Below are 26571 nucleotides of genomic sequence, written 5' to 3' on the forward strand. Positions count from 1 at the left end.
GTAGCTACGGCCTGGGGCGGTCCGGGGACGTGGCCACGCCCTCCGTACCCGCCCCCAGGTCGCGGCCCGGCGCGCAGGAGGCCCGCTGGCGCGCGGGGATTTACGCCTCCCGGAGGGAGGCGTAAATCCCCCGACAAAGGTAAGGGGGGGGCTTAGACAGGGCCGGGTGGGTGGGTTAGGTAGGGGAAGGGAGGGGAAGGTGAGGGGAGGGCAAAAGGAAGTTCCCTCCGAGGCCGCTCCGATTTCTGAGCGGCCTCGGAGGGAATGGGGGTAGGCTGCGCGGCTCGGCGCGCGCCGGCTATACAAAATCGATAGCCTTGCGCGCGCCGATCCAGGTTTTTAGCAGATACGCGCGGCTCCGCGCGTATCTACTAAAATCCAGCGTACTTTTGTTTGCGCCTGGAGCGCAAACAAAAGTAGGCCTATTCGCAGAGTATGAAAAGCCGCCCCTATGTGTGGACCATTTATGCATCTACAATTAAAAATCTGACAAATACATATTATACATCATCATTTGCCACTCATACTCATTTCATTCACACCATTCATTCATACAACACCTAATACATGTGCATCCATATACCTTTATACATGTAATTCTCCAACAATTGTGAACGTAAATCCACTAACTCATTACATATTACTCCCAATTGTTCACATTAATCCACTAACACATTATATATTGTTCCCGACGAGATTTCTCGTTTCGCCTGAACTGGCAGGCTTCCTCAGGGACACTCTGTAAATTAGATATTGTGGAATTATGGGTTTAATATTAACGATGTCGAACCCTTGAATTCATCAATTGAAACGGATGAAATACAGCGTATTATCGTTGATATGCCTCTCAATGGTTCTCTATCTCACATCAAGATGCTGTCTTCAAAACTGTAAACTATGCACATCTCATAAAAGTGCATATGGTCCCCACAAAGCTTTGGACTGCAATTAAAAAATATTAAATATAACTCACAATCTCCTTCTAATGAAAATAATTTCTAAAGAACACCAACCATTTATTTGATAGTGCCAGGAAAAATTTCTTACCATCCGTGTAAACATTTCATATATATCGTATTGCCAGCTTACAGCATATACTTCCCTATTGTTAATCCAATATTAGCTGATATCATCTTATCCAAAGTTTGAATTAAATGTCTGCCGTGTGCTTTCATTTCATTTACACGACTCCGTGTCAAGAACGAATCTTGCCTTTAAAATTCCTGCAATATAAATAACCAAACTTTAAACTCCTAATACACTCTGTTCCCCTATTCGCTATGCTTCCTACTATTATACTCTTATCCACAAATTTGCAACCTGAATCATAAATACAAGTGCACTTACCAATCTCAAGAATATTCTTACAACCAAAACTTCACCATGGATATAACTTGAGTATCACCTTGCTTCCTTTCAAACAACTTACTAACCGCAAACCACGTCAACCTTTTAAACAACTTTCATCCTATCACATGCAGCTACGTATCAACGTTCATCTTACGCTTCTCTTACGTTCTCAACGTCATTTCTACCCCATCCCAATATATATCCACGTCCAATTCTAACATCCCTTTAAAAGCATAACCTCCACACATCCACCGACGTCCACCAATTCATTCACAAAACGCGGTAAACAGCGATTCAAACTTACTTCTTTTCAAACCGCAAAGACTCAAGGTTCCTTGTTATAACCCTGTCTAGTAATTATGTACCGTAAAATGCCTCCCAATCTATCGCATCATTGAGGCCTCGGGGATGTATTGTGTCCCATTGATATATGTATTTTTGTTCAATTTTCCTAATGATGTTAAAAATATCTCCCTGTTGTCGGATCTGACATTGCTGAACTACAAAAAACCTTATGTTTTCTATACTATGCTTAGCTTCCACCCAATGTGAAACCAGTGGAGCCCCAATCTTATGAGTTACAATTGAGTCCACGCAACAAAGTTACAAGATCTATTTGTTCATTACCATTCTCAACCAAATCCCATCAAATTAAGCAAAGTATTTTGAAACATTGGCATATAGTTCAGTCCCTGCCAGGTTTTGAAGAGCCACCTATTTTTGCAATGCGTCGTGGATTGAGTATTAAATCTTTGTTGGCTAGATCACAAGCGTTAAGCGATCAAGATAGTTGGGGACAGTTTAAATGTGGAAAATGTTCAGTATGTGAACATGCATGGGAGATTAAAACCTTTCAAGCTACACATTGGAAGTATCCTTTTACTATAAGAGGTCATTTCACATGTGAATCTAGAATGGTGATTTATGCAATACTTTGTCATTGTGAGCTCATTTACATAGGATGTACAACGAGGAGTGTACGACAGTGCATCGTGGAACATAATAGTAGATTAAGAACTCATAAGATTGGGGCTCCACTGGTTTCACATTGGGTGGAAGCTAAGCATAGTATAGAAAACATAAGGTTTTTTGTAGTTCAGCAATGTCAGATCCGACAACAGGGAGATATTTTTAACATCATTAGGAAAATTGAACAAAAATACATATATCAATGGGACACAATACATCCCCGAGGCCTCAATGATGCGATAGATTGGGAGGCATTTTACGGTACATAATTACTAGACAGGGTTATAACAAGGAACCTTGAGTCTTTGCGGTTTGAAAAGAAGTAAGTTTGAATCGCTGTTTACCGCGTTTTGTGAATGAATTGGTGGACGTCGGTGGATGTGTGGAGGTTATGCTTTTAAAGGGATGTTAGAATTGGACGTGGATATATATTGGGATAGGGGTAGAAATGACGTTGAGAACGTAAGAGAAGCGTAAGATGAACGTTGATACGTAGCTGCATGTGATAGGATGAAAGTTGTTTAAAAGGTTGACGTGGTTTGCGGTTAGTAAGTTGTTTGAAAGGAAGCAAGGTGATACTCAAGTTATATCCATGGTGAAGTTTTGGTCGTAAGAATATTCTTGAGATTGGTAAGTGCACTTGTATTTATGATTCAGGTTGCAAATTTGTGGATAAGAGTATAATAGTAGGAAGCATAGCTAATAGGGGAACAGAGTGTATTAGGAGTTTAAAGTTTGGTTATTTATATTGCAGGAATTTTAAAGGCAAGATTCGTTCTTGACACGGAGTCGTGTAAATGAAATGAAAGCACACGGCAGACATTTAATTCAAACTTTGGATAAGATGATATCAGCTAATATTGGATTAACAATAGGGAAGTATATGCTGTAAGCTGGCAATACGATATATATGAAATGTTTACACGGATGGTAAGAAATTTTTCCTGGCACTATCAAATAAATGGTTGGTGTTCTTTAGAAATTATTTTCATTAGAAGGAGATTGTGAGTTATATTTAATATTTTTTAATTGCAGTCCAAAGCTTTGTGGGGACCATATGCACTTTTATGAGATGTGCATAGTATACAGTTTTGAAGACAGCATCTTGATGTGAGATAGAGAACCATTGAGAGGCATATCAACGATAATACGCTGTATTTCATCCAACGTTTCAATTGATGAATTCAAGGGTTCGACATTGTTAATATTAAACCCATAATTCCACAATATCTAATTTACAGAGTGTCCCTGAGGAAGCCTGCCAGTTCAGGCGAAACGAGAAATCTCGTCGGGAACAATATATAATGTGTTAGTGGATTAATGTGAACAATTGGGAGTAATATGTAATGAGTTAGTGGATTTACGTTCACAATTGTTGGAGAATTACATGTATAAAGGTATATGGATGCACATGTATTAGGTGTTGTATGAATGAATGGTGTGAATGAAATGAGTATGAGTGGCAAATGATGATGTATAATATGTATTTGTCAGATTTTTAATTGTAGATGCATAAATGGTCCACACATAGTGCGGATGAACAAATGTAAAAAACTTTTTGTATATTGAATAAAAATTTGTTTGGCATTTAATAATTGCCGAGTTTTCCTCTGGTATGGTAGTATAACTTATGTATTAGACAGAGGTTTTGCACGAGCATTGTGTACCTGTCATCTATTCAATGGTCATTTAAGCACCTACACAATAAGTAGTATGGCATCCTTTTCAATCTTATTCTGGGTTTCCAGAGCTGGTGGCTCATGTTACATAATTGCATTGTCTTCTTTTTTCTCTGCTGTAGTTCACTTAAATGGTAGCATGCTCTTTAACCTCCATCTCCCTTGGGAGGCAGGATTCACTCTCCCCCACTTAAATTTCTAGTTGTCCTCAACAAGACACATCTCTCTTGCATGTATCTCCCCTTTAGACCAAAGTCTCAAGGCATTCCTTCATTACCTTTGGGTGATAGGCAGTCACCTGTTTGTGTGCTACTGTCAGAGAGACATTCACTCAGTTTCCAGAGTTATCATAGGTGAACCTTATTGTGGGCTTCACAGTCCTACCTGTCCTTCTGGGCTCTTCAAGTGGCAGTGGAACCAATTTCTCAACCTCTGTAGTTTTTTATTCTCTTTGGGGGTGAATCTCATCTGTGGCACCTCTTTCTCTTTCTTGTTCCAGGCTGTCCATCTCTCTCTTCCCATCTACACCACCCTTAGTCCTATCATTACTCTGGAAGGCTTTTAGGATTTCCCTCTTCTGTGTTTCCATCCCTGGGAATTGTCTTACTAAGTCCCCATCATGTGGCTGTTGGTTAGGGATACATTCTCTCCAATGTGGCTCCCAGATGAACCTCATAAGTCCCCCATATAACTCTCCTTCTGAATCCTCACTATCATATCCACTATGTCTGCCTTCTAGTGGATACTTAGGGGTCCCTAACAGTTCATGATGGGAATTCCTGTCAAACTCCCAATAAGATTGGGTCTCAGGTCTTACTGTTCCCCTTCTTCTTGGTCAAGGTGGAGGGGGTTCAGTTATAGCTTGGGGTTCCTCTAGGAGAAATACCAACTGTCCAATGGGCAGGAGATGGTTTCTGTGTACTGTTTTTACTGGTCCTTCACCCCACTCTGGCCTTACCAGGTAATCGGGCAGGTTGTTCAGTTTTTCCTCAATAATATAGGGGGTAAACCTCCACCTATTAGCAGTTTTGTGTCTCCCAGCCAGCCTCTAGTTTTCTAAGAGTATTCTGTCCCCTGCCATTAAATCATTCTGCCTCACCTTCTGTTCAGATCGGTGCTTGTTCTCTGGCTCAGTCCATAGGTAGACTCCGCACCCAACCTATAGGCTGCTCCCAACTGTTCTTTTAGCCTCTTCACATAGCTTTGAAAAGTCTGAGGCAATGACCCATCTCCTGAAACCCCAAAACACAGTTCAATTGGCAATCAGGCCTCTCATCCAAACATCAGAAAATAGGGTGAAAATCCTGAAGCATCATTATATGTGCAGTTATAAGCATGCACCAAATAGATCACATGCTGGCACCAGTTCCTCTATTGAGTTGGCTTCAATGACTCTAACATGTTTAGAAGTGTCATGTTAAACCTCTTGGACTAGGGGTCTCCCTGGGGTTGATAGGGAGGAGGAATAGCCTAGTGGTTAGAGCAGTGGACTATGAACCATGAGACCAGCATTCAAGTCCTGCTGTTGCTCCTTGTGACCTTGGGCAAGTCACTTTACCCTCAATTGCCTCAGGTACAAAAAAATCTAGATTGTAAGCCCACTGGGGATAGAGAAATACCTACAGTACCTGAATATAAACTGATGTGATTGTAGGAGTAATGAATAGGCATCAGACAGCTTTCATGGCAGGCAGGAAGAGAGAAGGCAAAGAGGGTTTGTCCTCCCGAGCCTCTTCCTTTTATTGTACATTCATACAAAGGCAGATGATGTGTCATTACATGATTGGCTACTTTCCCATAGCAACAGAAGAGTCATTACACCATTGGCTTTGGCTCAGGGGGTGTGCACGGATCATATCATTGGCTGCTGAAATCTATACCTCCTGACTTTGTCCTGCCTCTGACTAGGGGACACCCAGCCCCTCCCCCAGGAATTCAGGGCCAACAGGTATCCTTTCCCAGGCAGAGACTTAAGCACAAGTGATGCTTTTATTCAGGCAAATGTCAGGGAGAAGGGAAGTTAGTGTTTAAACCCTGATGAAATGGCTTGCTGGCAAGCGCATATTTCCCACATCTCACCCTTTCTGTTTTTGTTTAGGAAGCTCAATAAAGCTTTAGACCCTTACTGAAATCTGTTATGTCTTGGTATGGGCTGGAAATAGGGGAAGAGGGATTATGGAGAGAAGAGAGCTAATTCGACGTGGTGTGCCAGCTGCCGATGAGCTCCTGAATCTCCATATCACCCAGAGCTGGTGCAGGTGGTGTGCCAACTCTGCAGGGCTCATGATTCCCTATTAGGCATCTTACAAGACATCTTTGTATTCGGGCTGAGAGCAAGATTTCAATATGGATATGAGGTTTGGGTATGCACTGAATACAGCATCACAGGCAAATAATTAAGATAATTACAGTAATTATAATAGAAATCACCCTTTTGAGACCAGAAATATCAGGGAGTCAGGACCATAGCCAGTCCCATGGAGAAGTTGGTATTCTGTCTGAAAGTGGTGCATCAGCAACCATGGTTTCTATCTGCTCTATGGTATGTGTGAGGTTTGCTTTATAGTCTGATATGTACACACAGCAATGAGATCCAATTAATGCACAAACACCACCCTTTAAGGCTAAGATGGTTTCTAAGGTATAGCTGTTCTGTAATGCTACTTCTCTAATCTGAGAGACTTTTGTTGTAAGTAGTTTTAATGCATGGACTGTCTGATTAAATATGGCAGTCGTCCAGTTAGCTAGGATGTGTAAGTCTCTGTAATTCATATCTGTCCCCATTGGGGGAAACTGGCTTCTAGCTATCTGAGTTTCTGTATACTTTTCTATGGGATTATTTATCGCCTCCCTTTTGTTACGGAGCCTTGCTTTGGGTAAATTTTTGACTGCATAGTATGAGGGGAGGATGTAGCCTAAAGTGCATCTGTCTATCCATCTTGGGGAAATGTACATATATGCTCTACGCCCACATAACATCCATATGTTTCCTAACAGATTAGTGGACATGTCATTGGTTATCATTTGGGCTATATAACTACAAAAGGTAAATCCTTCATCCCCTCTATACTTTCTGTACTTGCTTGGGTCTCCCACTGCACATCCTGAAATCTGCCAATTGCATACATATGTGGTATAACTATGCAAGTGTTCAGTGATTAATACAAAAGTTCAGTTACAATATGGATATTTCCCACCTGAATTCCCTTTCCCATCCCCTGTATCATAGTCCCAACAAAGAGCGGCAGTCTCTTGAATACGGCTACCAATGTGTAGTATGGTATTATTAACTGGAGAGTTAATGAAAACACCTCTCTGTAAAGGATAATTAGTCCATACTGTAAGGTTAAATGGTACAGCATGCATCAGTCGTTCTCCGCAGGCTTGGGTTGGCATGTGTGTGCAGATCCAACAGTCTGTTCGATTCAACAGGTGTGAAAAGTTCTGTGCATCGAGGATGTATATGTTGTCCTGTCAGAGTCCTTGTTCTGAATAAGGCAAAAGATGAGGATGCAGAACACAATTGTTAATGAGTTGGCATTCAGGCAAGAAAAGCGGCTAATAAGTTCTCTGGAGTTTTCTCAAGGCCTTGCTGTTCTAAGAGTTGTGCAGATTGGTTGGATAGGGCCTTGATCTGTCCCCAGGTCATGTGGTGCTGCTTTTTGCGAGGAATCCGGTCTCTGTCCTTCTGAGGGCTGTGGAGGCTCAGGGAGAAGTTGGGGATCGGGTCCTGTAGACCTGGACACCTTTCCATCTCTCCACAGCTTGATATACCTGTGGAAGCAAGCAGAGAAACATATCCTCGTCCCTATGATAAGGGAACGGGACCGTACCAGACATTAAATATTCTATACAAAACTGATGGCTGTGGGTGACTAACCCTAGTCCCATAATGATTACTCATGGCTGTGTTCTTATGTGAACCTGATATGTTTAGATGATTTAAAGTAAACAATACTTTGTTCAGCGGGAAAATCCTACTTTGTTCAGGGGGAAAATCCAGGGGCAATCCCCCCTTTTTTCTTTTTGTTTGGTCCAGAGCTCTTAAGGGTATGATTTGCTCTCTCCACAATGGCTTACCCTGTGGTGTTGTAGGGGATGCCAAATAAGTATTTAATATTCAATTATTAACAAAAATCATGCAAAGGAATGGCTGCAGTAAGCAGGGCCATTATTAGTTTTCATAACGTAACCCCATTATCAAGAAAGTTTTTATGCAGTGATCAATTTTCATTCAGTAAATTAGCAATAAATGTAAATTAATCGTTTAAAGGAAAAGTCATTTGCAGTAAGCAGGATCAAATGACAAGTATATTAGACATTACATTAAACATATGCTACACAAGACTGACATATATTCATTCATCTTGCAAAAATTCATTCATAGTCTTCTTGGCATCAAGACAGACAACAGATAACACATAATTTGAGCTAAAAATCTTACCAAAAAGTTATCAAAAACAAAATTAGATCAAGGATCAAAAGTAAAAAGTCAAAAGGTGCTAGAAAAATGTTTGAAAATAAACTGCAAAGTGTTCATCTTCACATCTCCTCATGGCAGCGTCAATCTGGAAAATATTAAAAACTGGCATACAGCAAAAAATTACTAAGGTAAGGATTAAAGGGAAATTCTTACTTTTTTAACCTTGGATAAATTAATTCTATTATTCAATTTAATAAAATCAATTTGGAGTTGCAAGAAAAGGTTTGGGAGGGATTGCTTTATATGTAGCAACCTCTGTCAGTAAAAATTTTAAGGTTCAGAATTCTGTATAAATTTTGTGAAAAAGAAAATAAAACTGAAGTGTCCTTAATACAGAAGGTCTGTAGGCCTGAAAAATAAAAACTATTATACAACAGAATTATTAAAACAATAATATAATATAACTTGTAGAATAACATAGCGCCTCCTAGTGGAGACACCATCATTACTTTATAGAATGCAACTATTGTGCCAAGTTGCAATCAATAATACTCTGAGCTTACTTTCAATGTGGAATATCAGAATAGAATTTCTTCTTATAATTATTAGAATAGGAAATTAAACACGCTGTTTGCTCAGCTCTGTCTGCTGCATGCTAAAGTGACTGTAACTACTATTAATCTGTCTGAGTTATAACATATATAAACTAGAGAGAGAAACTGCAGTACTAAGTCCAGTTTTTTTTTTTTCTTTTCAAAAGTTCTCCCTCCCTCCCCCATGAGTGGCAAGCTCATGGGGGAGGGAGGGAGAACTGCTCCTCCCCCCCTTTTCTGTAAGAGTTACAGAAAAGGGGGGGAGGAGCAGTGTTTCTCAAAAGAAAAGAACTACACCCAAGGAATTAATCCTTCAGTCAATAGGAACTTAAAGATAGCTTTGTTTAACAACTGATAACATCGACCACAGACAATGGCTTGGCAAGGGCTGATTCCTTGCAGACAAACACCACTTCAATTCACTTTAGGGAGAATCACAGTAGAAATATAAGTTCTGTACGCTAGCAATTCAAACTATAAACTTAAATCTCAGAGAAATGGAGTCATTTTAAATGTGAGCCAAATAAACTTTGCAAAAGGGAAATTTTCACATGTAATTTATACAGTAATTGTTCAAATCTCAGTACAGTTTTAACATAAGGCTATGCATACACTTTGTGGGGGAAAATACTCTCAAAGTATGCAGATTTTTTGTAACTGAATTTCAAATAGAAACTACTCCTTAAGTATGCAGTCCCTCTGCAACTGAACATCGAAGACCAGGAGAAACCATTTTTTCCAAATTTGTACTGTCTGCACAGTTACTTTGCCTAATCTGGTCTGCAATAGGTCATTGAAGTGTATAATTAAATCTTTTTTTTTTTTCATAGTGATATTTTCTTTGCTTGTAACGCATGAGTCTAATTAAATCCTTTTTTTCATATTGATATTTTCTTTGCTTGTAATGCAGGAGTCTAATTAAATCCTTTTTTTCATATTGATATTTTCTTTGCTTGTAACGCAGGAGTGCAGCTGCTTGGCCCAAGGTCTTATACGCTGATTTCTTTGAAGATCTGGGGGCATAGTCACTGCACATGGCACTTGCTGCCACACCCAGCTCTTTGTTTCTTTCTGTAATGGGAAAGGCTTGAATCCCTTTCAATAATTCCTCTCTTGTGAGATTTCCATGTAATTTACCTGGACAAATTGGTGATGCAGAATTAATGACTGTCTCAGGCAATGGCAAATGAATGGGCGGGGAGTGGTTGGTGGGGGAAGGGGTTTGCAGGCAAGATGGAGGAAGGCTAGTTTTTCTGACCTCAGTGTTTTCTATTTCCTGGGGCCTTTTCTCTGAGGTGGACGCAGAGGAAGCCTCAGGAGCCATGTGATTGTGTGTCCCCAGATGTTCTATTTCATTTTCTGTCCCCCTTTGTTCATGGTTCTTTTCTGGGATGGGGAAGGCTTGAAGTCCTTCCAACAATTCTGTTTCTGTAAGGCTTTCTTTCTGCTGAAATTCAATGCTAATCGCCCCACCCAGGCCAGGTGGTGGCTCTATTGTTCTCAAGGGTTGCTTTTCTGAAGAGGGCGGAGATGTGTGAATGGCTTGTGCCTTGGGTGTAGGTATGGGGAGCTGAGGATACAAAGAATTTGCTGTTTCTGAGGAAGACTGGGAAGATGGGGGAAGGGTATGTCTGCCTGCTTCTAAAAGCACATGGTTTGAAACTGCTGTCTTGGAACTTTTTTTTTCTTCCATGTGTTCGATGGCCTCTGTACATTTTTGCCATATTAATCTTTGCTTTATGGGAGCTCTGGGAGCCATATGAAGACAATTGCCGATTGAGATCCATTCCTGGGTATTTAGAGTTCCAGCCTCCATCGAATACCAAGGGCAACGGCAAGCTATTTCACTTATTAATTTTTCTAAGTCCCCCAGGCTGACTTGCGCTATTTTTCTTCTGGTGATGAAATAATGATTATTGATGATTTTCTGCAGCTCCTTGGCATGTAGCCTCTGCTGCATAGATAAATCACTGCCCATGCTTACGAGTGTGGGGAACAAACTTGCTGAGAAATATTTTTAAAAATTACTAAGAAGTACTTTTTTTTTAAAAAAAATATTACGATTGCAAATCTGTTGAACGGTACGTACCTTTAAGCTATGACCAGCCGAAATAAGCATGGAGTTTATCATCACGGTCGGGGTTCACCAGATGTAGGAGTAATGAATAGGCATCAGACAGCTTTCATGGCAGGCAGGAAGAGAGAAGGCAAAGAGGGTTTGTCCTCCCGAGCCTCTTCCTTTTATTGTACATTCATACAAAGGCAGATGATGTGTCATTACATGATTGGCTACTTTCCCATAGCAACAGAAGAGTCATTACACCATTGGCTTTGGCTCAGGGGGTGTGCACGGATCATATCATTGGCTGCTGAAATCTATACCTCCTGACTTTGTCCTGCCTCTGACTAGGGAACACCCAGCCCCTCCCCCAGGAATTCAGGGCCAACAGGTATCCTTTCCCAGGCAGAGACTTAAGCACAAGTGATGCTTTTATTCAGGCAAATGTCAGGGAGAAGGGAAGTTAGTGTTTAAACCCTGATGAAATGGCTTGCTGGCAAGCGCATATTTCCCACATGTGATATCTCAATTGAGATCAAATGTTGGTAAATAATAAATAAATAGAGAGAGGTGTGACTTCCTAACCCCAGCCACCTGCAACATCTTTTTAATGAGTCTGTGCATTCATCTTTGTCTTCTGTACTACCATATATGCCTTCTAAAATGTCTAAGCAATCCTGGGTAGTAGCATCAGGATTGGAAAGGGTCAGAGACATTACTGTATCAAGGGCAGGAGCACCAAACCTTCTCCCACCCTATTTTTTCTCCAACTCAGTGCATTGTCATTCTTCTAGCATCTGAAGGGCCAAGACCATCCAATGGTCAAATTCCTCCTCTCTTGGTGGAGTGGGCTCAACTCCTGAGAATACTCTTAACCTCTTGTATGGGCTGGGATCAACATGGGGCTGTAGGCACTTCTCTAGCACCTTCCCCATGGTACCAATTAGTGTGTGAGGGGAATAAGCTGGCTGTTCCATCTGGGGTAGAATCCCTGCTACATCCTGCAGAATTCTTCTTTTACTTCTTAATAGGGTCTGAAATCTTTCTTGACAACTACCAGGAGGCTGGGATAGAACATCAACACTCCCACTGGGGTTAAGGGGAATAGGCACCTTATTCAACATAGATACATCTTCTCCCAGCAAAACTGTAAGAGGTGATTTGTTAGGAACTAAATCCATAGATCAAGTACAGAAAACTTTCACATTATCCTGTGCATCATCATAAAATATCCCCCTAACCTCTACTTGAACCAACACTGGAGATCTTCTAGGGCCTGCTCAATAACAGCTGACTCCATGTCCTCGGGACACCATTCACCAATATAATCTGTGACAAGTTAACCCTTTCACCTCTACACCAATTTTTCAACACCAATAAATCCTTAGTATCCATTTTTCTCAATCTGCCAGTCCTGTTCACAGTATGAAAAATCAAAATTAATCAAATTGATCCCAGCGGTGCCTCAAAAAATATATGTAACACCCCCTTGACCACTTATCTTGTGGGGTGTTCCTGGGTCCAGGACCAACTTGGTGGGAACCCCCCAGGGCAGACTCCGTCAGTCCTTGTGTTCTTGGCATCTGGTTTCTCCAAATGTGGAAGAAGGTGTTAGTGGGTGGGATTTCCTCCCTTCACTCCAGGAAAACAAATGGAACTGTGAACAAGGCTGGCAGTATATACAAATATATACAGGTTTATTAAACTATACTCATAAACCTACACCTTGCCCTCATCTCCTCAAAGACTGAATTCCTCCTCATCCACAACCACCAAACAATCAAGCTCTCCCCAGCCAATGACCCTGCTTCCAGCACCTTTACCTCACAACCTCCAGTACGAAACCTGGGTGTTCTAATTGATCAACACCTAAACCTAAAAAAACACATTAATTTCGTCTTAAAAGAAGGCTTCTATAAGCTCAATGACATAAAAAAAACTCAAACCCTTACTCCATACCCATGATCTTAGAACAGTCATCCAAGCAAACCTTTCATCCAAACTGGACTGCTGCAGTTCCTTGTATCTAGGCCTTCCTTACTCCACTATCAAACCCCTCCAAATGCTACAGAATGCCACTGCCAGAACCATCATGAATGCACGCAAATCCGACCACATAACCCCCTCCTCAAAGGCCTCCACTGTCTCCCTACACCATCACGCATCCTATTTAAGGCCCTCACCATTATGCACAAATCCATCTACAAAAACAATTCCACCTGGCTCAATGAACCCCTACCAGAGCAAACCTTAAAGGTACCCTGCACATCCCATCCTTCAAGAATGCTCGCCTCACTTCAACAAGGGACTGTGCCCTATCAATTGCTGGCCCCACTCGTTGGAATGCTCTACCTACAAACCTCCGCCTTGAGCCCTGCCCCTTTAAATTCAAGAAAATGCTAAAGACCTGGCTCTTCCACCAGGCATACCCAGACTAGATCCATGTACATCATTGCTCCACCTTTCCTCACCTTCCCGTTAACCCCATGCCTCTCTAAGTTATTACGTTAATATGTTACCTCACCAGTTCTCTTTTTCAGGCTCACCATTATAGCCTCCTCTAGCTGCAACACCGTTGTTGCAACACGTTACTTTACTTTGTCCCCCGCCCCTCTCCCTGTTCATTGTATTTTCCACCTTTTGTTTGATGTAAACCGATATGATGTGCCTACTAATGTTGGTAAAGAAAAGCTGTCAATTAAATAAATAAATAAATAAATAAATAAATAAATAATACATAGAAGTATATACATCTCTACATGACTATGTACATCGCTAATAGAATGTCTACTACTCGTGGTTAATAGTCTCAAGCCACACAACTATATACATTTCTACAAAGTAGCAAGAACATTTAATATTTGGCAATTTGGGGTTGATGTCTTCTCCAGTATACAACAATATAGAATAGACGGGACCGCTTCAGTTCCCACTTAATCAAGGGTTATTATTATCTTCCACCTTTTTTCCTCAAGTCTTACCCATGTGAAAAGATGCAACTGGGCTAGTGGGCAGTGTTGGCCTGGGGGTCCATTGTATCTAAACTGTTGCCATCTCCTCATGGCTGCTTCGGCTCCACTGAAAGGTCTGTGCCAATGCTAGGGTCCATGTCTTCCTGAGGACCTGACTCCACCTCCTGGAATGCTTCTGGGGTCCATACCCAACTGTACCTCTGAACCTGTTGCTGGGGTCTCCTTCTTCCTGGAGGGCCACTTGATCTGCATTGTGGTCCACACTCTCCTGGGAGACTGCTGAATCTGCCACTGGATTCCCCTTGCTCAATGGGGACCTAGGATCACCTACCAATCTTCCACTGGAGTCCCGTTGATCAAGGGGGACCCAAGAGTCACCTCCCAATTTGCTACTGGGGTACACACCCTCCTAGGGGAACACTAGATCTGCCGCTGGGGTCCTCTTACTTAAGGGGGACACAGGATCACCTCCTGATCTGCTGATGATGTCCCCTTCCTCCTGGTGAACTACTCAGTCTGCCACTGAGGTCCACACCCAACTCGGGGACCACTTGATCTGCTACTGAGGTCCCCATGATCAAAGAGGGACTCAGGGTCACCTCCTGATCTGCCACTGGGGGCCCCTTCCTCCTAGGGGACCACTCAGTCTGCCACTGGGGTCCCCCTTTCTCTTGGGGGGCCTGCTTCACCTCCAATTCTGCCACTGTCCTTCAGTTCTTTTCCTTTGGTAGGAGAGTTTTCCCTGGCTTGGGTTTACAGCTCCACTAGGCACATCGCTTGTTTAGCATTCAGTGATTCAGGCCCTCCAGAACCCAAGGGCTCAACCTTGGGGGGAGGGGACTGGCTAGGTGGAAGACCAGCCCTAGTCCTGCTCAGCATCCAGTCTTGCCATCCTGTACCACTCCTGGGGCAATATACCCACCAACCCGCTAACCTGACGACTGCACACTAAGGCCACTTCAACTATGCTTTAGGCACTCATTGCAAACACTGTATAAGCTACCTGCTGCTTGGAATCAATTTTTTGTGGGAAAAGGGAGGAGTTTTGATAGCTGCAGAAAATCCTACAGCAAACAAGAAGACAGTCAGAGAATAAAGCAGCAGAAGAGAAAGAGGAGAAGGAAAGAAAGGGGAGATACAGTGGCACCAGGGAAGAACAACAAGGTGCCCACATCCCTAGATTTGCTGACTTACAACAACTTGTTGCTGGCAAAAATGTCAACTATCTTCCTCTTGAATGCCAGTCCTGGCTGCACCCATTGCATTGCCCTTGTCTAGCTTCTCGAGTCATTGTGGGGTATTAGAAGGGGACAAGGGCTAGAACTCAGGTGGAAAAAGGGGAGGCCACTGCAGGCTGGGAGGATGGAAGAAGTGAATAGCAGGTGTCCTGGAGTACTGCTGTCTAGTATAAAGTAGGTAACAGGCTCCTAAACACTTGAGGAGAATGAGAAGAGAGATGGAAAGTCAAAAAGAGAAGAGACAACCTACCCTCTCTTACCCCTCTCCAAGTTTTGCATCCTTCTCTTCTTTTACCTGTCCTCAATCGCCTCTAAGAGATGGGGCAATGTACAATAAAGATCCCTTCCCTGATACCCAAACCCACTCAAAAACTAATATACATTTTTTTTCAAAACAAAACATTTGTATTGAGAAACCATATAGCAACTCTTTAGCAAATATGGCACAGAGCAACAAAACAGAGGAAGTAGAGCAGTATTTCTCAAGGCAGTCCTGGATTACCCCCTCTTCAGTCTGGTTTTTAGGTTGTCCGCAATGAAACTGCGTGAGATAGATTTACACACACTGCCTCCACTGTTTGCAAATATATCTCATATATATTCATTGTGGATAGCCTGAAAACACTGAGCTAGAGAACATATAAGGCAACATAACAAGACTATCAGTCTCGTGTGCAATAGAAGACACCCTGAAGGAAAGAGTACCATAAGTGGGATCTGCCAGTCACTGGCAATCAGAAGGTACATAAGACATGATTCTTCAGCAATGAAGCACCCGGTACCTGAGGACAGAAGGGTAGCCAATGTAAAGCCAATTTTCAAAAAAATGGTTCCAGCGGTCACCCAAGTAACAACAGACTGGTAAGCCTGATATCTGTGCTGAGTAAAATGGTGGAAGCTATTGCTAAGAATAAAAATTTTAGAAGAGCCAGCATGGATTTAGCAAAGGAAGGGTGTGCCTTACTAATTTTTCTTTGAATTTATGAATAAGCAAATGGACAAAGGTGAGTTAATCAATATAGTGTATTTAGATTTTCAGAGGCATTTCATAAAGTCCCTCATGAGAGATTCCTCAGGAAATTAAAAAGTCATGGAATAGGAAGCGGGTTCTTGCTGTGGATAGGCAACTGGTTAAAAGACAGGAAACAAAGGGTAGGACTAAATGATCAGTTTTCCCAATGGAAAGAGATAAATAGTGGAGTGCCTCAGGGATCCCTGCTGTTTAATTTAATTACTAATGATCTGGCAAAAGGAGCAATTTCTGAGGTGATCAAATTTTCAGGTGACACAAAAATATTCAAAGTAATTAAAGCATGAGCAGACTGTGAGGACCTACAGGAGGACCTTGCCAGACTCGAGAACTGGGCATCTAAATGGCAGATTAAATTTAATGTGGACAACTGCAAAGTGATGCACATAGGTGTATCCCCTGGGGTCACCTTTCCAGCCTCGGGGAGAATTGGGATTACTATCCTGAGGTGGGGAATTAAGTCTCCAAGGGCCATGAGCTGGGGGCAGGATAACCTGTAGGGCCAGTACCAGGCTGAGCACACTCCATATTAACAAAACACTCTCCAAACTCAAGTTGTGCTCCAAAAAATAAATAGTTTATAATTCCTCTCTTTAAATAACAGTTTGTTCTTACAGCAACTCAGAGTCTCTGGTTACTTTGTTTCTTCTCTCTCCTCAGTCTTTTGTAAAACCTAGCTTGGTCCCCTCTTATTTGTCCTCAGTTAACAAAATAGTTACTCACAAGAATATCCTGTTCAGCTCGAGGAAATATCCTTCTGGTGCAGCATCAAGATCCTCCGCACCCCAAAACATGTTCCCTCTGGCATAGTTTGGCATCCTGGTCCAGATAAGTTCTTGCCCAAGTTAAGCAAGGCTTTTACTTTTAAACTTCCTGGCTATATTGTACCCTCTGCTTCTTCTCCTCAGACCTCTGGGTATTTTTAAAGGAAAATCCCAGCCCCATTCCTGCTGCTCCCTTCTGTAATCCTGGGAGAGGATCACAGCTCCCTTGCAATCTGGAGCAGCCCCAGACTCTACGAGTCGGGGTTTTTATCACTTCTCCTCAATGACTGAGCCCCTCAGGGATGTACCCCCTTGTCTTTCAAGAAAAGCAGGTAACACCTTCTGACACACAGATGACCCAGAGCTCCAGGATAACCTCTTGCCCTCTCAGCAGATGTTACACACTGTTTGAGGCCATTCTGGGTTCCCATAATGGGGAAACCTCTATTTTACCTTGAAACCTGTTAGCATTGTTAACTACTATACACTCTTTTGGCATAGGGGCCACATAGGGGAAAATAATTGTAACTACTGGTTCACATTACTGGGTTGCATCTTACCACTCAGGAAAAGGATCTTGGTGACATTTTGGACAATACTTTGAAATCCTCAGCTCAGTGTGTGGCAGAGGTTAAAAAATCAAATAGAATGTTAGGAATTATTCTGAAAGGAATAGCATCTCCCTTATGAAGAAAAATTAAGCAGGTTAGGGTTCTTCAACAGAGAAGAGACAGAGGGATAGCTATTAAAAGCTGGCCATGTAAGTAACTTAGTCCAGGAGAGGGCAAACTACAGCCCGCCGGCCAAACCCGGCCCGATGACAGACTTTTTTTCAGCCCTCTTCCTCCTCAATTTGCTCTATTAGATCCAGCCTTCCGGCACCTTTGACGTCATCAGCAATGGCCAGACATCGCAAGCCTTTGTTGATGATTTTGACCTGGATGTTGGTGGCCGGAGATGACATCTCCCTCAGAGGGAGCAGCAGGGCTGGAAGAGGAGGCGCAGCAGGTCAGTAAGAGGATGAGCATCACCCAGCCTTAGAGAGGCCTGAGCGGGTACCGGTGGACCCCAACCCATCGGTGGAGAAGAAAAGAAGAGGCCACTGGTGGACCCATCTCATCGGTGGTGAAAAAAAGAAGAGGCCCATCTCTTCAGTTTGTCCGGTGGTGCAGAAGCTCTGCATCTGAATCGCAAGGCAAACTGTGCCTATCTCGTAGCCCAATGATTCTCAACCAGTGCAACACTAAATACTGCCAGGTGTGCTGCATGCTGTCTGGTCTCCCACTGTTCTTCCCTCCCCTTCCTCCACTGAGCAAGAGGCAGACATTCTTATAATGCTGCCATTGCTGCCCAGGCTATCAGCATGTTTAAGCCTGGATGGAAACAGCAGAAGTGTTAGTGGAAGCAGGCAACTGCAGCTGGCCTTTTCTTCTTCCCACCCCTATGGCCCAGAAGAGGAAGTGATATGCAGTGCAGCATGCAGGAAGAAGAAAGGGTCATGATGCACTGAAAAGTAGTAGTGGCTGCATCAGCCCTGAGCAATAGCCTTTGGCCCGGAGCAAAATCAGAAGCACTGATGATCAGTAAGGGAGACAGCAGCATTAGCCCCTGGTGGCTGATGGGATTCTTCTTTCTTGTGCCATGGGAGCTAAAGCAAGAGGCTGCTGCAGCTACCATTTATGCTTGGGGGGGGGGGGGAAGGAAATGAAAAAGAGTCAGCCAGCCTGCCTGTGTGTAAGTGAGAGTGTATGTATAATTGAAAATGTGCATGTGTAACTGTGATTGAGAGCCTGTGTGTGAGAGAGAACATGTATGTGTCTGAGAGTGTGTGTGTAAGAGAGAGAACATGCATGTGATTGAGAGACACTGATCAAAGAAGTGACATGTGTATGTGTGAGAGACTGGTCAGGGAAGTGACTGGAGTGTTTGTGTGAGAGTAAGAGAGACTGGTCAGGGAGATGTCTGGTGTGTGTGTGTGTGAGAGAGAGAGAGAGTGAGAGAGACTGGTAAGGGAGGTGACTGGAGTGTGTGAGAGAGAGAAAGAGCATAGAAATGAAAAGTCTGTGTATGTGAGAGAGCATGGGAGTAAGAAGCTTGTGTGTGTGAGAGAGAGAGAAAGTGATTATGGGAATGAGAAGCCTGTGTATGTGGAGAGAGCGAGCATGGAAGTGAGAAACCTGGGTGTGTGTGTGTCTGTGAGAGTGAGAGAGAGAGACCATGGGAGTGAGAAGCCTGTGTATGTGCATGAGAGAGAGAGACTAGTCAGGGAGGTGACTGGTGTGAGAGAGATAGAAACTGATCATGGGAGTGTAACTGGTATCAGTGTGAGAAAAAGACAGAGAGACTGGTCATGGGCCCTAAGGAAGAGGAGCAGAGCTTCAGCAGCTACTGCTGCTACTGGTGTGTGCTACTCAGGGGTGGCTCAAAGCAATCTGCTGCCTGAGGTGAAGGATGAAAGGGCCCCCCCTCCCCCGTGGGCCCAGTGCAGGTGAAATTACCGAGGGCCAGGACAGGGACAAGATAATGGAGGGTGAAGTGATTTGCCCAATGTCACAAGGAATGGCAATAGGGTTTGAACTCTGGTTTCCCTTATTTGCAGCCCACTGCTCTAACCACTCAGTTTTTGGGCCTGTTATTGTTTTGTTCTCAGTCTTCGGCATCTGCATTAAGGGGTGCCGAAGAAATGTTTAAGGGGGCAGGGCGGCCAAAGATCACACACACACCCAGGCTTCTCACTTCCATGCTCGCTCTCTCCACATACAAAGGCTTCTCATTCCCATAATCACTTTCTTTCTTTCATACACACACAAGCTTCTTACTCCCATGCTCTCTCACAATCACAGACTTCTCATTTCTATGCTCTCTCTCTCTCTCTCTCACACTCCAGTCACCTCCCTTACCAGTCTCTCACTATCTCTCTCAAACACACACACACACACACACACCAGACATCTCCCTGACCAGTCTCTCTTACTCTCACACAAACACTCCAGTCACTTCCCTGACCAGTCTCTCACACATCCCCTGGGTCTAGAAATAGGACTCTTCAATTCCCAATTGCCTGCCTCCCACCCTTATCCAGGATCTGCCCCCTGGTGGTGTGAGAGATTGGTGAATGGTGGGAGTTTGTGTGTGTGACACACTCTCTCTTAGGGGTGATACAAGGGTATCAGATGCCCTAGACAAACTGTACAGTCTTTCATTCCTCCTCCCCTCCCCACACAATTAAAACGTATGCATTCTTTTCCATTTTAAAATTTATTAACTTTCCCAACCTAAAAAGGCAGATTGCATATGGAAAATAGACATTCAAAGTACAATCTTCTGAAATAAAAATATCTATATTATATAGGCATACACGGCAAAAAAAACAACACACTTTCAATAATAATAGTTAATTAGACTTAATAAACTACTTTTCTTATAGTAATCAAGGGAGTTTACTGGATCCCATATGATATTAGGCTATGGTAAAGTGCACTGGGTATGGACTTGGCCTACAGAAAGCTAGGAATAAACTGAACTACAATTCCAGTATAGTAAGCCTTCCATATCATAATTGCAAGGGCTCAACCTATGAAAAGCCATACTGCAAATATTACATCAGGCTCTAAACACCAATACACTCCTATTAGGAAAACAGGTTAAAGCCAGGTTATTGTAAATCCCTACACAGAAACTACATGCTAGCAGAATACCTAACCTCAGCCACACATGCAGAACACAGATGGTCTTTCACCAAATACAGAATAAAGAGATCATAAAATATAAATTGAAATGTGCAGGCAAAAACTGAACTGGAAATCACAAGAAGCCAAACACCGTAAGCAATGCAAACACAATCAAGAAATATAAAACATTAAACATACCAATAAAAAGAATGTCAAATCTGCTGATAAATTCAGCCAATTAAAAACACGAGTATAATTTTTTTAAAATATTACCAAACACTAATTAGATATTTCAAAACAGCAGATACATCACATCCAATAATTAAAACTAGCAAGGATAAAAAAAAATCTCCCACTCTCCATACGTGGGAACTTTAGATTGTCATAGATTGGAGGAGGCTGCACAAACTTTAACCTCTCTTACACACACATTTATACAGGTTTACTCACACACACATGTGCGTAAGTACTCTCTTTCATAGATACACATATACACACATAAAAACCCTCTCATATATACACATACACACACATAAATATATACACACACACCCTCTCATACATACACACACACTCACACCCCCTCTCATATATACACACACACACACTCATATATATATATATATATATACACACACACACACTCTCATATTTACACATACACACACACCACTCCCACCACCCTATCATACACACACATACATATACAAACACCCTCTCATATATACACATACATACACTCACGCACACACACCCTCTCATATACACACACACACCACCACCCTCTCAAACACACATCCTACCCCCACAACCCTCTCATACACACACATACACACGTAAACACCCTCTCATATATACACGAACACACATACCTTCTCATACACACACAAACACACTCTCATATATATATCTACAAATACACACACACACACACACACACACATAAATACATGACATATGCTCCCTTTTACAAGCTCAGTCACCCACATACCTACTGTCACATGCTCAATCACACATAAATACACACACTTGATTTCGCATTTGTTTCCCCTCCTCCGGAAGCACAAGATCAGCAGCAGAATCCTTCTCCTTCGGCCCATCAGACTTTTCCTCTTTCTTCTAGCCTGGGGTCCTGCTGCTCCTGTTCTTGACGACAGAGAGGTTAGACTGATGGCACAGGCCATGCCTCTCCTCCTGCTCCTGACTGCCAGGGAAAGGCCGATGCTTCGTTTTGTGACCCGGGCACCTCGCTGCTCTTCTTGTTCCCGATGGGGGCGGGGGGAGGAAATTGACACTTCTAGCATCACCACGAGCCACGCTGCTCCTCCTGTTACTGACTTTCAGGGGAGGGGAGCTGATGCATCTTTTTGCTACACTGTGGGCTGCACTTTCTCCTGTACCTGACTGCCAGAGGGACGGGGGAGCCAATGCTTCTTTTTGTGGCCTGAGCACCGCGTTGCTCTTCCTGCTCCGACTGGACTAAAGGAGGCTGATGACAATATATATATATATGCACTTAGTTGGATAAGGCTACCTGGCTAAGTTTAGACCTGCTCTATGGGACATCTAAACTTACACGTATACTTATGCGGCTAACTCTAATATCAGTAGTTTTATTTATTTATTTTATTTATTTACTTACGCTTTTTTTATACCTAGGTATAGCACGTTGCCTTCACTCCGGTTTACATCGTCAACAACTTATAGATAAAACAGTGTTTGAACTCGAAAAAACATGAACACGCACGCTTTATGTTACATATAACCATCCATATAACAACTAACTAAATCTGATCTTATGACCAGGTTAACTCATTAACCAGAAGTACACTTTATGAATGACAGATAAGATCAACATTATATATTATCTGAGGTAGGTTCATTATACATATCATGTAAGTAGGGGTAAGTTATACAGCTAATTTGCTCTGCCCAGTACACACCTACTTTTTATGCATGCAACCTTTAGCCATATAAGGGGCTTATACAGCTAAATGTCGGCCACTGAACGAAGGCGCATATTCAGTGGCCACTACTTAGTCACATAAATCCTGCTTATCCGGCTAAATAGTGCTGAACGTGCCTTGACTATCAGGCCCAGCGTGTTTAAAATAGAGATTTATGAAATCATGAGGGGAGTACAACAGATAAATAGGAAATGGTTATTTACTCTTCAGATAGTACAAGGATCCAAGGGCACTCTATGAAACTAACAGGTAGCAGATATGAAACAAACTAGAGAATGTAGTTTTTCACTTAATACATAATCAAGCTGTGGAATTTGTTGCCAGAGGATGTGGTCAAGGCATCCAGCATAGCTAAGCTTAAAAAAAGGTTTGAACAAGTATCTGGAAGAAAAGTCCATAAATAATTATTAGCCAGGTAGACTTGGAGAAAGCTACAGTTTTTCCCTGGGCATGGGCAACAAGAAATGAATCTACTTTTTGGGATCTGCCTTGTAGCTCCTAGAGATCTGGATTGATCACTGTCGGAGACAGGATGCTGGGCTACATGGACCTTTGGTCTGACCCACCATGGCATTTCTTATTTTCTTATGGCCAGCAGGAAAGCAAGTACTAACCTCAATTTTTTATATTTAAGGAGGGAAGGAGAGAAACTAGGAGAAAAGCAGCACTATGCATGCCCAAAATAGCATACTGATGGTAGTATACTGCAGAAAATTTTGCATAATAAACTTTTATTATGTACATAACAAAATATGGCCCCTTTTTAGAAATTGTGAATGCTTGATATCATCATAATGAACAGCACATTGCAAGGTGAATTTCAAAACATAGTGCACATAAAAATTAACATCTACGTACCTAAGTAGCCTCTATTTGCGTATTCCGTATTTTGTAAAAGACAAAAATATGCATGCATTTTCACTTTCACATGCATATATAAGTGTGGAAAAAAGGGGCAGTCTAGGAGCGTTCTCTGGGGGGCAAACAGTTACTCGCATAAGTTGTTATTTTAAAAGATAACAACCATGCATTTTCCAACTTGCATATTTTTAAACCTGCTAATTCTCTGGTGTAATTGATATTAAAAGTGTTTATTGTGTAGTGCTGAATGAGTGGGAGGTCTGGGTTAACTGGGGAATTTCAGGCTGAAGAACCAGAAGGGTCTTGATGACCTGGAGGATTGGACAAACAGGTAGACTAATTGGTAAAACTGGTCATTTCATCTATGCACATGTTATAAAATACACCAGCTTACGCATGTAAATTGGGATGTACATGGGTAAGTCCTATTTTACTTATTTATTTTATTTAAATTCTTTTAACCTGCATGTTTCAATGGGAAGTCTATAACGGCTTACAAATAAAAAAAAAATTGCATACATAATCATTAAAACAATCATAGTAACTGTTACATCGAGTTAAGACAAGTAAACAAAAGAAAATCAAGAAACAAAAAGTGACCCAGAATTAATTTTGGTAAGCCTGCTCAAATAGATATGTTTTTAGGGCTTTCTTAAACATTCTTGTAGATGATGCCGTGCATACTGATTCTAGTAAACTGTTCCATAGTCACGGGCAGGCCACAGAAAAGGCTCTGTTTCTTGTAATTTCAAGCCTTGCAAGCTTGACTGTTGGTACTTCCTGTAAGTTTTTGTTCACTGAGCGAAGTTGACGTAATGGTTTTTAGAGTTGGCGTGTCAATACAAGCCAGGTGGAGGACTCATTATTGAGTAACTTATATATAAGATTAAGAATCTTATATTCATTGGACAGTTAATAAAGCTTCATAAAGATGGGAGAAATGTAGTCTCTCATTTGGTTCCCATGAGGATTCTTGCTGCAGAAATTTGGACAATTTTTAAGAAACATATTGCAGAGAGTGTTAGTCCAATGTACAGGGAGTTACAGCGAATTGAGTATTAATGCTTGTAAAACAGATTGAAAGTCTGATGCTTCTAGCAATGGTTTTAGGTTTTTTAACAATTGCAATTTATAGAAGGATGTTCGGACAACATTAGAAATATGTTCGGTCATTGATAGAGCACAATCAGTATTCCAAGGTTCCTGACAGCTTATTTTAATGGAATATTTTGGTTTTGGAGTGTAATAGATGTTGGGTAGGGGCATTAAGGGTTTTTGACTATTGAAAGTATGATTACTTCGGTCTTGGAAAGATTTAGTTGAAGTCTATGATGATTTAACCATTGTTTAACAGTATTGATGCATAGAGTGACTATATCAAAGGTATTGTTCCAGGAAAAAGAATATGGTATGAAAAACTGAATGTCATCAGCATAGATATGGTAATTGACGTTTAAACAGGAGAAAAGTTTGCTGAGGGAAGCCTAGTAAATATTAAACAAGATGGATGAAAGAGCAGAACCTGGGGGAATGCCAGTAGTGATTTGAAAAAGATTAGAATATGATAAACCTATCTTGACTTTTAGTGAGCTATCTGATAAGTAAGAAGTGAACCATTTTAGAACCATGCCAAAAATACCTATGGAGGAGAGACGAGATGGAAGAACTGATTAGACTACGGTGTCAAAAGTGGCTGTTATATCATGTAATACAAGAATATAATCTGTGTTGGCTTCGAAGCCAACTTTCACATCTAAAATCTATGGACCGGATTTTAAAAGGGTTACGCGCATAAGGTACACGCGTAACCCTTTTAAACCCCCCCTGCGTGCGCCCGGTGCCGACCCGGGAGCGTTCCGGGGGCGCGGCTGAGGCCTCCGGAACAGCCCCCGGGTTGGGAGATGGCGCGCCAGCTGCCCGGAGGCAGGTGTAACTTTTAGAATAAAGGTAGGGGGGGTTTAGATAGGGCCAGGGGGGTGGATTAGGTAGGGGAAGGGAGGGGAAGGTGCGGGTGGGTGGAAAGAAAGTTCCCTCCGAGGCCGCTCCGATTTCGGAGCGGCCTCGGAGGGAACAGGCAGCGCGTGCAGGGCGCACAAATGTGCACCCCCTTGCGCACGCCTACCCCGGATTTTAAAAGATATGCGCGGTTACGCGCATATCTTATAAAATCCAGCGTACTTGCCTGGTGCGCAAACAAAAGTATGCGTGCGCGCTGTTTCTTAAAATGTACCCCTATGCATGTACATTTTTTAAATAGGTGAATAAAGTACATGTGTTCATGTTCAATGCATTGATACATCTGTTTTCAGTGCATTGCATGTATTCATGTGTAAGTCTATAAACACATATATGTTGCAGAGTAGAGATGCGTATTTTATAACAACGTATATCATATGCATGGTGGCCATATACATGTGTATATGCCACTGTGCACATAGATTTACTATAGTTTGAAGGTTATCCTCTGTGATTTTATCATGCACACTAAAAGTAAAATACTGCATGCACACAAAAACATTTTTGCCATGAATTTTAGTGAGTCAGCGCCTAGGAGTTCAAATAAAACCAAATCACAGGACTGGAATTGCCCAAAACTAAAACACTGGATTGGAATTCCGTAATTTAAAACTGCCACTACATCTAATATAAAATTGTTCAATTTGACACTGGCACAGTGTGCAAGCAATTTAAAAGTAAAAAATAACTATAATTTGTGCAGCATGCAACTAATACAAGCATTGGGGCCTTGTCTTTTTCCTGCAATTACCACTATCTTTATTCACTGTTATATGGTTTTCTTGAGATGTATCAGAGAAGTTGTGGTTTTTGGATAATATTGCAAATAAAGCAGCTAATTAGCAAGGCCCTAGATGTGATGTGAATTTAACAATGTTACTCATCCCTGTGTTAACTAGTACTTTTGGAAATATGATAGAAATTAAAACCCTTCAAAAATTTAATTTGCACTGCCCTGCTTCTCTGTTATTTCTTTTAC

Source organism: Rhinatrema bivittatum, chromosome 5 (genome assembly GCF_901001135.1).
Source record: "Rhinatrema bivittatum chromosome 5, aRhiBiv1.1, whole genome shotgun sequence".
NCBI classification, from domain to species: Eukaryota; Metazoa; Chordata; class Amphibia; order Gymnophiona; family Rhinatrematidae; genus Rhinatrema; species Rhinatrema bivittatum.